Source organism: Microcaecilia unicolor, chromosome 5 (genome assembly GCF_901765095.1).
Source record: "Microcaecilia unicolor chromosome 5, aMicUni1.1, whole genome shotgun sequence".
Classification (NCBI taxonomy): Eukaryota; Metazoa; Chordata; class Amphibia; order Gymnophiona; family Siphonopidae; genus Microcaecilia; species Microcaecilia unicolor.
Window position 1 is genome coordinate 194,944,541 of NC_044035.1, and position 16,240 is coordinate 194,960,780.

Here is a 16,240-nt window from a genome sequence, read left to right on the forward strand (position 1 = left end):
AAGATTATAAGCTTCTTCTGAAACCCTAAGATATAAGGTACAACAACCATCCAGAACATATGCCTGAATTCCAGATTTGTGTAAACTATCTAGAGGTTGCCAAAAATGGGTTGAAAATATGTGAACGTAAGCTGCAAAGAGTGAAAACTGCTTTAATGGTGATGCTAGGACATTTTGGATGCAGGCAGAAGGCAGGAGAGCTGATGGAAGAAAAGTAAATACCAAAACAGTTTGGAAAAAAGTGAAAAAGGCAATATCAAGAGACACAGGAGTCTATGAAAGACTTGCAAATATAGCAAACCACAATTAAAATGTAAGTCCACAATGCTGATAGAACTGCTCATAAATGAAAGTCACAGGATGTTTATGATGTGAGGCATGTTTGGAGCCAATTGTCCTGCAAAACGAAACAACTGTGGTAGAAAGGTGTATTGCAAATGTAAGCAGGTTGCTGAGGAAAAGCAGGAGGGAGAGGAAAGAGCCAGGAGGAGATGAGCTAAGGTTCTAAGAACAGGAAACTACAAGGACCAGAATTCCCTGGGGGAGAGGCCGCCCTCTAGTGGGTCAAGATCGAATGAGGTACTCTAGACAAGGGGAGAACTACAGAAACCAGCACCACTTGCAGGGGCAGGAGGGAACACAGGAAATGGGACTACACTACCCAGGAGGCCATAGGACCAGGAGAGGATTGGGAAATGGAGGATAATCAAGGGGAGGAGGAACACCTGGAGGAGAGGGTGGGAAATGATTCTATGGAGTGGGAGGAGTGGGCACAAAAGGGAGAAGGAGAGATGGAAGAAGAGGGTGGAGAGCAGATGGAAGTTTCTGTTCTGGACACAGGAGAGGGTTTGCCTGAAAGATCAAGGGGAGTGAATATAGGTGATAAATGCTGGACTTTGGTATCAGGGAAGAGACTGCTATACCAAGACTGTTATTGTTGTCAATACCTCTAAGACAGGTCAGTCTGAACGGCGGGTGGTTGTCAGAGAGTTGTTGGCTGACAAAGAGGGTGGAGATGTTCAACCCGGTCTCTTGATTGAAATTGAAAGAGAGAGGGGTAAAAGACTGAACCTGATATATGTAGGACTAAGGATTATATTGGTTTATGAGGTATTGGGGGTTAGCCTAGGGTGGGTGAAGAACTGTATGCTAAAGCAAGCACTTGGAACTGAAGCGCTAATCAAGGAGCCGAGGGGACAGTGTTTAAACTGAACTATCCCAGGGGCCCAGGCTTCGGGAACTGTGCGGCTGCAAGGCAGCCCGAGGCCCAGGAGGAAGTAATGGATTTCTTTTGTGTTTACCCTTACTGAGGAAGAGAAGTGCAGCCTGAACAGTTGATTTTGGAGTATGTTGTAACAGCTCCCAGGAACTCTGGACTATAAAACGTCAAGACAAGGTTGGCGGTTTTCCCAGGAGGCAGAGACCGGAGGTGATATTGGTGTGACAAGGTCGGTGAACAGCACAGACGAGTGTGGAATTTGGAACAGACAGCATGGATGGCTGTTCATAGTACAGCACAGACAGCTGTTCCAACCGCACAGACAGGTGCGGACCCAGCAGTGTACAGCACAGATGGAAGCGACTGGCGGAGGTGTGCTGACACAAAGTAGTATGAAAGAGAATGAAAAATAAAAAATTACAGTGCAGAAATGTCCAAAATAAGGAAAGTATGGGCAGAGAGCAGGTGAGCTGATGAAGGGAAGGTTAAAAACCACCACAACAGTTTGGAAAATGTGGGGAAATTCTTACCTTGAAAAATGCACAATGCCACAAGAAACAGGAGTCTGTAGAAGACTCGGAAGCACAGCAATCCACAAATAAAATGTGAAATCTGCAATGCTGGTAGAGCCAGAGTATAAAAAGAAGAAAGGGCGCAAAAAATCAAGCCGTTGTCTCACCAGGACACTCACGTTTGCGTACCTAGTGCATGAAGATGAAAAATAAAAAATAAAAAACATCCAAGGAGGAAGAAGAATATGGAAACTGTACATATCAGTGAAAAGGGTGGGGAAATGTCCAAAATGGAATAGATAGATAAAAACAAATGTGAAAGAAGGAATAGAAATGATTATAGAATGTAAGGAGGAAGTCAAATATATAGAAAAGCAAACTTTGCATAATAAAACATATGCCAATAATGCTACATTACATATCATTTTATCAGTTGTACATATATATGTATTGTATAATAAAAAGTATTGTATAATAAAAAATTAAGAATAATTAGAAATATATGAAATAAGGTAAGAAAAGCCAATATATGAAGAGAAAGGCAAACTCTACAGGGTAATACTCAGGGCTTTTTTTGAGGGGGTACTTGGGGGTACTGAGTACCGGCACCTTTTCCACTGTCTGCTAAACTTGACCCATAGTTCTCGTATTTTAATTGAAACAGCTCAGGTTCTACATACAAATTCTGCCTTGTCATAGATTCTATGACTGGTTGCAGGGGGTCCTGGCTATTGTAGGATGGGTCCCTCAATGATCACTCCACCACTGAAGGGTGGCCTGGCATTTGAGTACCGGCACCTTTTTTGCTAGACAAAATGCACTGGTAATACTATAGAATCTCAATCCATATGAAATGTATAAGAAGTCATAATGTAACAGGATTCTCAGCTAGTAAATCAGGAGACAAGAGGCAACAGGTTCCAAAGGCAAGACAGCTTTTATTGCTAGCAATGTACAGCACTGAGTTCAGTCTCAGGATACTGTGTCAGAAATCATCTGACACTCACATTTATACCTCCCCTATGGGCCTGCGCATTAGGCCCCGTATACATCATAGCTGACATGCGCAGTAAAACATTTGTAGTTTTTGTAGTTCTTACAGTACATACACACATCATAATACTGAAATGATACTAGCAAAGGAAACGAAACTTATCGCCCTATTTTAGCACACACACATAATCACACAATGCTTCTTTCACAGAGTTGATAAGGCTCAATGGAGCATAAGGCTCAGAGATGCAGGGTGGGGGTGGCGACACTCCCAGGCTATCTTCTATTCATGTGGCGTCTACATGCAGGCTGGTTCTGTGTGCAAGCCTTGGCTACTAAATGTTGCAAGCTGTTATCTACTGCACCTGCATCCTGTCTCAAACAGTTATTTCAGCAACTTTGGTATCTTGCAAGCAGGAGCCGACAGGTTGTGGTTAAGGCACAGTGCAAGAGAATGTAAAAGTTCTGTAAAAGTTCAGGTCTGGAATGTGGTATAAAGAAGGCAAGTCCTGGGTAAATATGCACAGGGCTTGAGGCCGTCCTGACAGTCCTGATCCAGTGGTGTTGCAGGCCGGATCCGGTGGCTACTCCTACAATTCCCCCCTTTTGATACTTGAACACCCGCTCCGGTGGAGAGTATCACCTTCAAGAGTACTGAAAAAGAAGAGAGAGACAAGGAGAATTAGCATAAGGAGGCAATAAGAGGGCCCTAGGCCCTTGCGCAGCCGTTGATTGCTTCGCCGGGGTCGAGACGGTGGGTCCCTATTGGAGCCCCCCCCCCCCCCCCCTTTGTAGCCGGACTTTTGCTGTCACAAGGGGGTTGGCCCTTAGGCCGCCTCGGAGGAAGAAACTTCAACTTCATCAAGATCGGATTGCGGTATGGGGGAGTACATCTGGAGGGCCATTATCTGAGCTGCTGCACGGCGATCGGCAATGGTTTCGATGATAGAGCGGAGACACCTGAAAATGAAAGGAAGAGACAAGGGAATTAGTAAGCAAGTCAATAGGAACAAGCCCACCATGACGAGGATGCCCTTCAGTCCTCCTGAACTGGGCAGCCAGTCGGTGAGGGAAGAAGTCCAGTCCCAGGCACTGTTCCAGGTCTGTACCGGGACATGGCCAGTTTTACCATGCGATCGGTTTATCTCCTTGATGACCTGACTTTGATCGTCTATCTGCAGGCAACAGTTACTGAGGTTAAACTTCCTCCGCACACCCCCCCCTTCCTGTGCCAGCAGGTAATCAAGGGCTAGGCGGTTCTGGTAAACCGCAGTAATCAGTTTGGTGTTCTGTTTGGCCAAGATGTTGAGTGCCATGGCAGAGTCATTAGTGAGCATTTTGAGCACTGCCTGCAAGCGAATGATGTGGTTCAGCATATAGATGGGGGTTCTGTATCCATAAGTTCCGTCCTCAGCCCAAGTGGCTGGCCCGAAGTAGTGGACTATGCGCTCTGGCGGCCATTCGGCGTCCTTCCAATCGCCTATCTGGACCTTGGGTTCTCGGGTAGACCGCTTCTTTCTACTCCTATACCCCTGTTCGACATAGAGGGGAATACCTAATGTTTCACCCACCCGGAGGGTAGGAGGAAGAAACTGGGTCGTACTGTGCCCAGGAGGCAGGTACCAAACCAGCGGGCAGGGAGCTGTCGTAGGCCCTGCGGCCGCATATATAGTAGTACCCTTCGGGGGCTATCCATCTGATGGAGGCGTTACCCCCGTGTGTCCATGTGTTGTTCAAGGTAGGTTCAGTCCATAAGGGTGTCTGCATAGACTGGTTGTCTGTGTGCCACCAGGTGGTTGAGCTACCGTTGTATAGGATAACTCCCGTGCAGGCTGAGTCACCGACCGGGACGGAGTATCGTTTACCTGGGGCTCGACTGACGCACAGGGTGCCTATAATGTTCGTTCTCAGCGCCCACTCATATGGGCGGGATCGGTGAGGAAAGGTGATATTGGTGGAATTCAGGGCATCCCACATGTGCTGGGTGATCTCCTTGGCTTCCCACGGCCATTGCTCCCCTATATCAGTGCCGCCACAGACAAAACAGTTAGTAACTTCGAGGGAGAGGGCTATGTTCTCGGCCAGGTTCAGGAACATGTTCCGGGCTTCGGGCGAAACAGGGAACTTGGTGGCCACGAGCTCAGCGCGGGCGATCTCATCGTACACCTCCTGGAATCCCACGACAGTGGTTTGGTAATGCGTGGGAGGCTTAGCATCAAGGCTCTGGCGTATGGTGATGTAGGTAAGTTGATCCGTTCCGGACCCATCGATGCCGATGGCCCCAGGTTTCCTCCAGGGAGCCCCGTGTTCTCTGATAGGCCAGTCCAGGAGAAAGGTGTTGCCGGGACCTCTGCGAAATTCACCCAGACCGGTACATCCGGGATATCCTCCTCCCGTGTAGGCGCATACCCTTTCCCATCCCGAGGTCCGCGTGTCTGCTGCACATGGTAGCAAGACCAAGGAGAACCATATCTTCCATCTAAAGTAAGGGGGCAAACATACTCGTGGTTATTTGTATAGTCCTTGCGCCAAGCTTGGCCTTCCGCACTTGTGGGACAAGGGGTGTTTGTCCATTGCAACGCAGACGTCAAGGTGAGGGTGGCTACGGTTTGAGTACCGCCTGCAAGAACGAGGGTAGAGTTTACGTAATACAAGATGCCGTCTCCCTGGACTCCCATAGACATGATGTACTGGGGAAGACCCACACTAAGGGTGACATTGTAATATCTTGGCTTGACCGGGCTGTGGCAAATAGTAAGGTTTTCTGGAGGCACCGGTGAAGTTGCATAGGGGCCATCGGTGTGGTGGTGATAACACAGGGAACGATGGGGTTGCAGCCCTTCTCCGGGGGAAGGGACTGGTGGATGAGTCGTGGTGGTAAGGTTGTATCCTTCAGCCGTTCGGTGACGCACAGTCGCAGACACTCGGAACAGTTCGAGCTAAGGGCAGTCATCTCACCAGGACTGGGCAAGAAGTTGAGGACGAAGAGCAGGGCGAGCATCATGGTTGGGGGAAGAGGTATTCCGAGTTGTTGCAGAGGAAGAGGACGAGGCTTAGGATGATAGCTCCGATAAACAGTGAGCCTAGAGCACAGAATGTCCAGGGGCTGAGCTCTTGGCTGGGCATGGAAGTAGTCACCGCCTCGTCAGGGTTAACCGCAGTGGAGCGTCTGGGTGGCTATGGGCTGTCCCACCTCTGGGTGGGCTGTCGGTTCTTGCAGCTGGCTTCAGCCTGGTCCCATGTATCCAAGCTGGACTTCCTGCAATTTTAACAGCGGTCGGGGTGGTAGGAGGACAAGGACGGGTCCCTTCCATTTGGGCTTCAGGCAATCAGACTCATCCCATTCTTTCACCCACACCTCATCTCCCACTCGAAACTGGTGTGTAGGGCTAGTAAGGACTAAGGACCTACACTCTCGGTGTACTGTTGGATGTCCTGCACTACATCGCGTAAGGCCTTCACTAGGGAATTCTCACCCTGAATCTGTAAGGAGTCGGGAAAGGAAGGCAGAGGTGGTGGCCTGGCGTCCATCATTTCATAAGGGGTGAGACCGGTAGCTTTGGGCGTGCACCTAAGGTGCAGCATGGCTAGTGGGAGCAGGTCGGGCCATCTGGCTTTGGCCTCCTGGCATAGTTTAGCTAGCTGGTTCTTCAGGGATCGGTTGGCTCTCTCCACTGCCCCACTGCTCTGGGGTCTCCAAGCGCAATGCAGCTTCCAATTGAGGCCCAATCTAGTACTGAGTTGCTGGGTCACCTCACTGGCAAAGGCAGGGCCGTTATCGGAGTTTGATCTGTTTGGGGAGGCCGTATCTCGGCAGGATGTGGTGAACAAGTAAGAAAGTGACTTCTTTAGCCATCTCCGTCCTGGTGGGTATGGCTTCAATCCATCCAGTGTACGTACACACTGCCATGAGGATAGCTTTATAGCCCCGGGCTGGGGGCATGTGCGTGAAGTCAATTTGGCAGACTTGGAATGGGCTGGTGCCTCAGAGGATGTTACCGGGAGCAGGACCTGGTCCTGTCCGTGGGTTGTTCCGGGCACAAGTTGTGCACCTACTGGAAGCATTCTTGGTCCAGAGGGATAGTTTGTTGAAGTAGTAGGTCTTCTCGAGCAGGCGTCCCAAGGCGTCTCTGCCCAGGTGGGTGCAGTTGTGGGCTTCCCTGACCACTGTCCAGGCCAGGGTTTCGGGTATCTCTATTCGGCCATCCTGTAGCAGCCTCCACCCATTGCGCGATTCCAGGCCCTCCTGCCGGGCCCATTTGGTTTCTTGTGGGGCATATAAATGGGAGCCTCTGTGGGAGATGGACGAAAAGCACGGGGTCAGAGGAATGAGGGAGTTGACTCGCCTTCTTGGCCGCATCATCCGCCCGCTGATTTCCCCGGGCAATGGGGTCTGTCTGGCCTGTATGAGCCCTGCAGTGCATCACAGCTACCTTCTTTGGCTTCCATACAGCCTCGAGTAGTTGGCAGATTTCAGTGGCGTTTAAGAGTCCCTTTCCCTCGGCTGTCAAAAATCCTCTCTCTTTGTACAAGGCCCCGTGTACCTGGAGGGTGAGGAAGGCATATTTAGAGTCAGTGTAAATGTTCACAATTTTTCCTTCTGCCCACAGGAGGGCCCTGGTGAGAGCGATCAGCTCGGCCTTCTGGGCTGATGTCCCAGGTGGCAGGGCCATTGCCTCAATTACATGATCCTCGGATACAACGGCATAGCCAGCTCTCCGAGTCCCTTCGATCACTTGGCTGCTTCCGTCTGTGAACAAGGTGATACCCCCCTTGCCAGGGTTGGTCTTTAAGGTCGGGTCTGCTAGAATGTACGGTGCCCATTACCTCCTCACAGTCATGGAGTGGTGGTTCAGGAGCAGGGAGAAGGGTAGCAGGGTTCAGGTTGGTGGTGTCCTGGATTTGCACCTCCGGGTTTTCACATAGGAGGGCTTGGTACTTGACTAGTCGGGAGTTAGTCATCCATCGGGCCCCATGGCTCTCGAGCAGGCCACGGATGGAGTGGGGCATTGTCACAAGGAGCGTTTGGCCAAAGGTGAGTTTGTTGGCTTCGTGTATTAACAGACATGCAGCCGCAATGCTTCGGAGACACCCCGGCCAACCTCTTGCCACGTTGTCCATGCCCTTGGAAAGGTATGCTACTGGTCGTTGCCAGGTGCCAACTGTTTGGGTGAGGACCCCAAGTGCCAGACCCTTCTTCTCATCCACTAACAAGTGGAACGGTTTAGTCACATCTGGCAATCCGAGCGCTGGCGGGGCCACGAGGGCCTTCTTGAGGTCCTCAAGAGCCTTCAATTCGTGTTTTTCCCACTGGAGGGGTTGGGCCTCGAGTTCAGGTCCCTTCAGCTTGGTGTATAAGTCTTGGGTCAAAACAGCAAAATTAATGATCCAGATCCGGCAGTATCTGGCTGCCCCCAATAGCGCTCGCAGTTCCTTCTTATTTGTTGGAGTGGGTTGGTTGCAGATAGCTTGGGTACGGGGTGTACCGAGCCTTCGGGTTCCTTCTCGGAGGTGAAATCCCAGGTACTCGACTTCGATCTCGCATATCTGTGCCTTCTTTCGGCTAGCTCGGTACCCTTGGGCTTCCAGGGTTTTCAGGAGGTAGAGGGTAGCTTCTGCACAGTCAGTGTACGTTTCCCGGGCCACTAACAGGTCGTCTACATATTGGACGACAGGCCCGTACTCGTACTGGTATGATTTCAGATCTTGGGCAAGTTGCTATCTGAAGAGAGTGGGTGAGTTCTTGAACCCCTGGGGGAGTCAGGTCCAAGTGAATTGCTGCTTGATCCCAGTTTGCAGGTCTTCCCATGTGAAGGCAAACAACTGTTGACTATCAGCAGCAAGAGGGATGGAGAAGAAGGCGTTCCTTCAGATCAATGACACTGTACCACTTGGTTTGGGCTGGCACTTGGGCTAGGATTGAATATGGGTTAGGCACGAGGGCAACTATGTCGGCCACCTGGTTGTTGACCTTCCTCAGGTCTTGGACGGGTCTGTACTCTGATGTCCCTGGTTTCTTGACTGGCAACAGTGGGGTGTTCCAGGCAGATCTGGCTGGTCTCAGGACCCCTTGTTGTAGGAGTTTTTGTAGGTGCGTTTGCATACTGTGGCGGGCAGCGTAGGGAATGTGGTACTGTCCTTGATTGACGATCTGGGAGTTTGGTTTTAATTCGATCCAGATGGGGACGGCATTGACCGCCAGTCCTCCAGGGTTTGATTCTGCCCACACGCCGGGCACTCCAGCCATGAGGGTTCTCCTCTGCTGTGCAAAGGCGGTATCCTGGGAATAGCGGCAGCCGGCGGTGCTTGCAATCAGAGGGGCGTGTAGTCTCCACTCCTCTTGGACAGGGCAGATGAGCGTTACTGGTCGATCTACAAACTTGGCTTCTACTTCTCCCGTGGGCTTGAACTTTAAGGTGGCTTGGAGCTTGCATAGTAGGTCCCGGCCAATCAGGGGGACTGGACACTCAGGGATATGTATAAATTGGTGAGACACCATCGTCCCTCCAATTTGGACCTGACGTTCCTTCAGGAGCAGGGCTGTGAGGGACTTTCCTGAAGCTCCCACAATCGGTATGGTTTCCTTCGTGGGAGGGGCTATGGCCAGTGGTGATGACGGATCGTTGGGCCCCTGTATCTAATAAGGCCCTCATTAGTTGTGTCCCCACACGGATTTTCCACACAGAGGGTCAGTGGGGACTCTGCCCATCCCGGTCGCTTCATGCTGGGTAGCCTTGGGCTGCATCCAGGGCCATCTGCCACTCCTGTTGTCGATGCGTCCCTGGCCCCGGCCTCGTGGTCCTGGCCTGGGGCCCCTCGGACGGTCATCGTCCGCCACCTCTCGGCTCTGGTCCCGTGGACTCTCCGTGCAGTCTGCCTTCCAATGTCCTTCTTTTCGACAATTGGCGCACTGGTTCCGTCTTAGAGGGGGCCTCGCACCTCTACCTCTTCGGCCTCCTCCCCTGCCGCGTTGGCTCGGTCCCAGGCGATCCTCCAGCACAGCAGCCAGCACATCTGCATTTTCACGCATCCGTCTACTTGCCTCTCTTCGGGCCTCGGATTTCTCTTCCTGGTCGTGGTATCCGAACACGCGATCAGCTATGGCCTTCAATTGTCTTATGCTCATCCCCTCAAATCCTTCGGTCTTTTGGAGCTTTTTCCTAATGTCCGGTACCGACTGGCTGACAAAACTCATAACCACTGTGGGGACATTTCTGGGGTCCTCGGGATTTATGGGGCTGTGTCTCCTATATGCTTCCAGAAGGCGTTCTAGGAAATCCCCTGGGCTCTCATGTTTCTGTTGGACAACGTTGTGGATTTTTCCCATGTTCGTGATTTTCTGTTTCCCCTTTTTCAAGGCCGCTAGGTAGGCCTGCTGATATTGGCGGTTGCGGTTCTGGCCGTCCTCGGTCCGGTAATCCCAGTTGGGACGTGCGGTGGGCACCTCCCTCCTTAAGCGGTCTTCTATCTGCGCATCGTCTGGGTGGGCTCTTCTGACTGCTTCTTCCATATTCTGTTGTAGCAGGCGCCGTTCCTCAGTGGTCAGGACGTGGGCACTCAACTGTCTGAGGTCACCCCAGGTCGGGTTGTAACTGTATATTATGCCCTCCACGAGTTCTATGAGCTGCTCAGTTTTTTGTTCATATGAAGGTCCATGCGCCTTCCAATTATACAGGTCAGAGCTAGAGAAAGGGACGTGAGTATAGACTGTTGACTGTATGGGCAGACCTTCTGGGGTCGGAGTGTAGGTCGTTGACTGTCGGATCGGGAACAGGTCGGCGGCATCTGCTCGTCGGTTGGAAGAAAGAGTACTTATCGGACTCGACTGGGGAAATCGAGTTATTGGTTTAGTGACTGAGTTTCATGGGCTGCGGGTTCGGTTTCAGAAGGTCCTTCGGCGTCCGACCCTGGGGCTGAGACCTCGGCGGTACTATGGCCCTCGGCCAAGTCTGAAAGGTTGGGGTATATCGGGCTGTAAGGGGGTGATGATGGGTCCTCCTCATAGGCCTCTGCCGTACTTAGTATAGGGACCTTCTCCTTTTCAGGGTTCTGGAGGCTCTGGGCCTTATTTCGGATATCCTTCGGGGGTCTTGGGAGGGTACTACTGGGTGTGTTTTCAGTGTTGGGAGTGTTTTCTACGGCCTTCGCGACGGCAAGCATCACCGGGGGTTTAAGGGGTTTGGGCTGGGCCTTCAACTTGGCCTTGCGACCCTTCCGCTGGGCTATTACCATGAGTGCGGCCTTCTCGACCTTATGCTGGGCCCATGGCGGCGGGTCCCGGACTACATTAGCCCACCCTTCCACATACAGAATATCCTCGGGACAGCCAGGATTTCCCCCGACTATAACAACATTCTGAACTGCAGCTACTTTCTCATATTCGAATGAGCCTTCCGGTGGCCAGTCGACAAATCTCCCTAGGCCGGGCCACATAAATTGACATCGCTGTATCATCCCAGCTCTACTGCATTGTTCCTGGTCGAACACTTCACTAAAGTGTTCAGTCATTAAGTCTAACGGAGTAGACCCACCCCCGCCCATCCTAACCTGAGTGCCAAAGGATAGGAGGCAGACAGAGGGGGAAAAGGATGGTGGAGGAGTAAGGGGTCTCGTTCCACCGGACACAAAAGGGTCAACAGTCGGCCTGACTGGAGTGCGGTTGCCCAATCCGGAACTGCAGGCCCACTAACTCAACTTTCACATGCCACAAGAAACCCTCCCGTTCGGTTTCTTCCCGGAGCCTAGTGGGTTTCGGGACCTAGTCCGTACTCGGCACTGGCTAAGGGGGAGATCAAGCCCCTCTTTGACCCTTTACCGGGTCGGTCTACTACCCAGAGTATACTCGCCTGTCCACTGTCTTCGGACGTGGCCTGCCGGCGCGCTCTCCTCCGGAGGTCAGGAAAGGTGTCTTGCCGGAACCTCACAGCCCCACTGCCAGCCAGCTGGTGTTGGTCAGCCCTCCGCCGGGGGTGGACACTGAACTCAGCGGTGGCCACTCACCACCCGTTCGGGGGGGGGGGGGGGGGGGGGGCGATCACCCGGCCCGACCGCGCAGTGAGGGAGGGGAAAGAATATAATCCGTTTCCCCTTTCTCCTGGCTGGCTCGCCAGAAATGTAACAGGATTCTCAGCTAGTAAATCAGGAGACAAGAGGCAACAGGTTCCAAAGGCAAGACAGCTTTTATTGCTAGCAATGTACAGCACTGAGTTCAGTCTCAGGATACTGTGTGTCAGAAATCATCTGACACTCACATTTATACCTCCCCTATGGGCCTGCGCATTAGGCCCCGTATACATCATAGCTGACATGCGCAGTAAACATTTGTAGTTTTTGTAGTTCTTACAGTACATACACACATCATAATACTGAAATGATACTAGCAAAGGAAACGAAACTTATCGCCCTATTTTAGCACACACACATAATCACACAATGCTTCTTTCACAGAGTTGATAAGGCTCAATGGAGCGTAAGGCTCAGAGATGCAGGGTGGGGGTGGCGACACTCCCAGGCTATCTTCTATTCATGTGGCGTCTACGTGCAGGCTGGTTCTGTGTGCAAGCCTTGGCTACTAAATGTTGCAAGCTGTTATCTACTGCACCTGCATCCTGTCTCAAACAGTTATTTCAGCAACTTTGGTATCTTGCAAGCAGGAGCTGACAGGTTGTGGTTAAGGCACAGTGCAAGAGAATGTTAAAGTTCTGTAAAAGTTCAGGCCTGGAATGTGGTATAAAGAAGGCAAAGTCCTTGGGTAAATATGCACAGGGCTTGAGGCCGTCCTGACAGTCCTGTTCCAGTGGTGTTGCAGGCCGGATCCGGTGGCCACTCCTACAATAATATCAAAGATATCTATAAACAATTGTCGGTGTGCATGACATTTGGAAATATAAAGTAATCCTGGATGTGGAATGAATATGGATTTCAATACTAGTTATATTCCACAAAGAAAGTAAAAAGATCATTGAACAAAACTGGAAGTGAATGCAGATGATATTTTGTACCTGAAAAACCTCTTCAAAAAATAAAATGATCTCAAAAGGATGCGTGTGTATCTGGTATGGGGATCTATGGTTTACAGAAAAGGTGTATAGAAAGGTTCAAACCTAAAGGAGATACTATTATGAAAATTGTTCTTCTTCTTGAAGTAATATTCTGTCCAGGTCAGTTCTTCTCCAGTTTATCTTGAATGTCTTAAATACGAAAAACATGAAGTCTTCAACTGTATGTTTGGCTTCCAGCCAATGTGCTACAAGTGGGGCTGATTCATGGTTGCAGTTAATGTTGCTGTGATGTTCTATAATCCTTGTTTTAATCATTCTTTGGGTCTTTCCAATGTATAATATGGCCAGCCAGAGTATTCTAAGGTCACACATTGTCGCTGAAGGTGAGCTGGTGTCCCATCAGCAGGTGCCAATTGATGGAACAGAACTGGGAGCTCCTTAACTAGGAAAGAGGAGACAGACCCAGGAGCCCCTCAACCAGGAAAAGAGAGGAGTCACCCAGAGGAGGCTCAAGGATCCTTCAAACCAGAAAGAAAGGTATCCCTGAAACCAACCCTGAAAGTGAAACAGAGAAGAATACAATAAAGTCCCAGCTGTGAGATGGAAGTAACAAAGTGCAAACTGAAATTTTAGGCCAAATTATTCAGTTAAATAAACCACCTTCTGCTACATTGGCATTGTACAGGGCCACCAAGAAGGGGGGGGGGGGGGGGGGAGGCAGGGAGGACAAAATTCTCCAAGCCCAGCCTCCAAGGAGGGTCTGGTGCTGGGCATAGAAACCTAGATGTCACGATGTGTCTCAGTTGGTCACTTGAAAATTGAGCACAGACCCAAGAAGCATTGGAGACGACTCTGTGGGTGCTTGAGCACCCCCAATATTGAGAAAAATTACTTGTATGTGTTCAGGGAGGGGTCATTTCCATTGGGCTTAGCACCCCCAATAATTTTGAAAAGTTGGCTCCTATGCCAAGAAGTGAGCCCTTATGCTGATCCCAGGGCAGAGAACCAGGCCTGGAGGTAAGGGGTCAGTCCTAGAAAAGGCAGTCGGATAGGCCCAAGGCTTCACCTGCGGTGACTGCAATTCTCCACAGATTCAGCCCCTTCAGGCGGTCAGCAAGATTTCGATGGAAATTGGGCTGGAAGAGACTACCCAGGAAGTACCTGTCTTGTCTGTGAGAAGACAATGGGGATCCTGGTCAATAAGTAGTGAAGGCAGGCTGCAGTCCAGGCAAGGTCGTATTCAGGCAGAGGTCGAGGCAGGCGGGGATCTAGAAGGCGTCAGGTTCAGGCAGAGGTCAAGGCAGGTGGCGATTCAGGAGGCAAAATCAGGTTCAGGCAGAGGTCAAGTCAGGACAAGTCAGCAAGAGGAAATGCACCAGCACAATGCAACAAGGTTGTAGCCGAGGCAGAGAAGCAGTGAAAGATTCCTCATTTTAAAGCTGAAGGCATCTGACGTCAGAGGAGCACGCGCCCGCAGGTACACGCCCAGTCTGTAGGTACTCCGGAATGACGCACCCAATCTGTAGGAGTGCCGGAATGATGCACCCAGTCTATAGACGTGCCGGAATTACACGCCCAGTCTGTAGATGCACTGAAATTTAGGTGTCCAGGAGGGAAGGGATCTATGCGCATAGCGTCTAGGTCAGGAACGTCGTGGGCACGTACGTCTGGCTCCGCACATTACACTCCAGGTTTTTGACAGTAACCCCCCTCCCCTCACGGGCCCCCTTCCGACCCGGGCCTGGCTTGGATGGGTAGCGTAAGTGGAAATCATGTATCAAGTCAGGAGTATGAATATTGAAGGCTGGTTCCCAGGAGTTATCCTCAGAACCCTAATGTTTCCAAGCCAACAAATAATAAAGCCTCCCCACTTGCCATTTGGAATCCAGAATTTCGGCTATTTTGTATGATCTGGAGAGGTCTCAGGACTAGCAGGCTGCTTGTGTTCCAGGTGCCATTTGGAGGCTAAAAAGGGCTTCAGAAAGGATACATGGAAGGAGTTATGTATCTTGAGGTGAGGAGGTAGGCGCAAGTGATATGTCACAGTTCCGACCCGGGAGTGTACTGAAAAGGGTCCAATAAATTTGGGCGCAAACTTAAAGGAGGGCAGGCAGAGTCGTAGATACTTGGTATTAAGCCAGACCTTCTGACCAGTCTGGAAGGTAGGAGCAGCTCTTCTTAGGTCTGTAAAGTGTTTATATCAATCTGTGGCTCATTGGAGGTGTTCCTGGACTTTGTCCCAGATTTCATGTAGCTTCTGAAGGGTGCCGGAGGAGAAGAAGTCACAGGAATAGGTAGAGGCAGTCAGGGGTGTTGTCCATAGACTATAAAGAAGGGTGACATCTGAGAGGACTCATGGAAACTATTATTATAGGCAAATTCCCCCCAAGGGAGTAGAGAGACCCAATTGTCTTGTCAATTATTCACATACATTCGGAGGAATTCTTTGAGGATTTGGTTTACTCGCTCCACTTGACCATTGGTCTAAGGATGGTATGTAGAGGAGAAGTGGGTAGTGACACCTAGAGTGGAGCAGAAGGATCTCCAGAAGCATGAGGTGAATTGTGGTCCTTGGTCAGTAATGATGCGCAGAGGGAGCTGTGAAGGCGAAATACATGCTGCACAAAGGCTGCGCCAGGGTCACTGCTGAAGGAACGGCAGGCATAAGTATGAAGTGCGCCATTCGGGACAAGCAGTTGACTACTACCCAGATTACCATATTGCCTTGAGATGTCTGGAGGTCTGGAGTCCATTGATATCACTTGCCAAGGAGTTTGAGGAATAGGTAAGGGTTGAAGGAGACCCCAAGGCTTGGCTCGGGTTCCCTTGTTTTGGTCACAAGTGGGGCACGTGGCAATGAACTAGCGGACGTCCTGCACCATACGGGGCCACGAGTAATGTTGTGATACCAAATCAAGGGTTTTCCGAAATCACAGGTGTCCAGCCAGGTGAGAGGAATGACCCCACTGCAAGACTGAGCGTCATAATCGGGGTGGCACTGTAGCAGTAGTAAGTGATGGGGAAACACCCGTGGTAGTAACCACATAGGCCGGGTTAAGCATGTGCTGGGGTTCTTCTGGGTCATCAGGAGACTCAAAGGTCCTGGATAAAGTGTCTGCTTGGATGTTCTTCTTTGCTGGTCTGAATGTAAGCCAGAATAAGTGAGAGAAAAATAAAGACCACCGGGCCTGTCGAGGGTTGAGACGCTTGGCTTTTTGCAGGTACAGGAGGTTCTTGTGGTCAGTGATGACTGTAAAAGGATGGGCAGCCCCTTCCAGTAAATGTTGCCATTCTTGCAAGTCAAGTTTGAGGGCCAGTAGTTCTCTATCCCCGATGGTATAGTTTCGATGGAGAAAAAAAAGCAGGGATGGTGTTTCCCTGATTCGGCAGTTTGGGACAGGATGGCTCCAGCTCCTAAAGAGGATGCATCCACCTCTAGAATGAATAGCTTCTCCTGGTCTGGACTCCGCAAGGCAGGGGCGGACAAGGTGCGCTTCAGACGATTAAAGGCTTCC

The 16,240-nt window shown here is 50.8% G+C and overlaps 1 protein-coding gene and 1 long non-coding RNA gene across 3 annotated transcripts in view; one reads left to right on the forward strand and one right to left on the reverse strand.

The window, feature by feature from the left end:
* Window positions 1-16,240, forward strand: part of LOC115471227 (cell surface glycoprotein CD200 receptor 1-like) — a 180,502-nt gene that overhangs the window by 53,502 nt on the left and 110,760 nt on the right. The gene's annotated exons all lie outside the window — the stretch shown is intronic.
* LOC115471228 overlaps window positions 3,235-16,240 on the reverse strand; it is a 74,154-nt gene continuing 61,148 nt past the window's right edge. Inside the window, exon 3 of one of the 2 annotated variants that reach the window (XR_003942300.1) lies at window positions 3,235-3,378. This is a non-coding gene — a long non-coding RNA (uncharacterized LOC115471228). Of the gene's footprint in view, window positions 3,379-12,153; window positions 12,553-16,240 lie in introns of those variants that run through there. The other variant, XR_003942301.1, reaches the window with a different exon arrangement.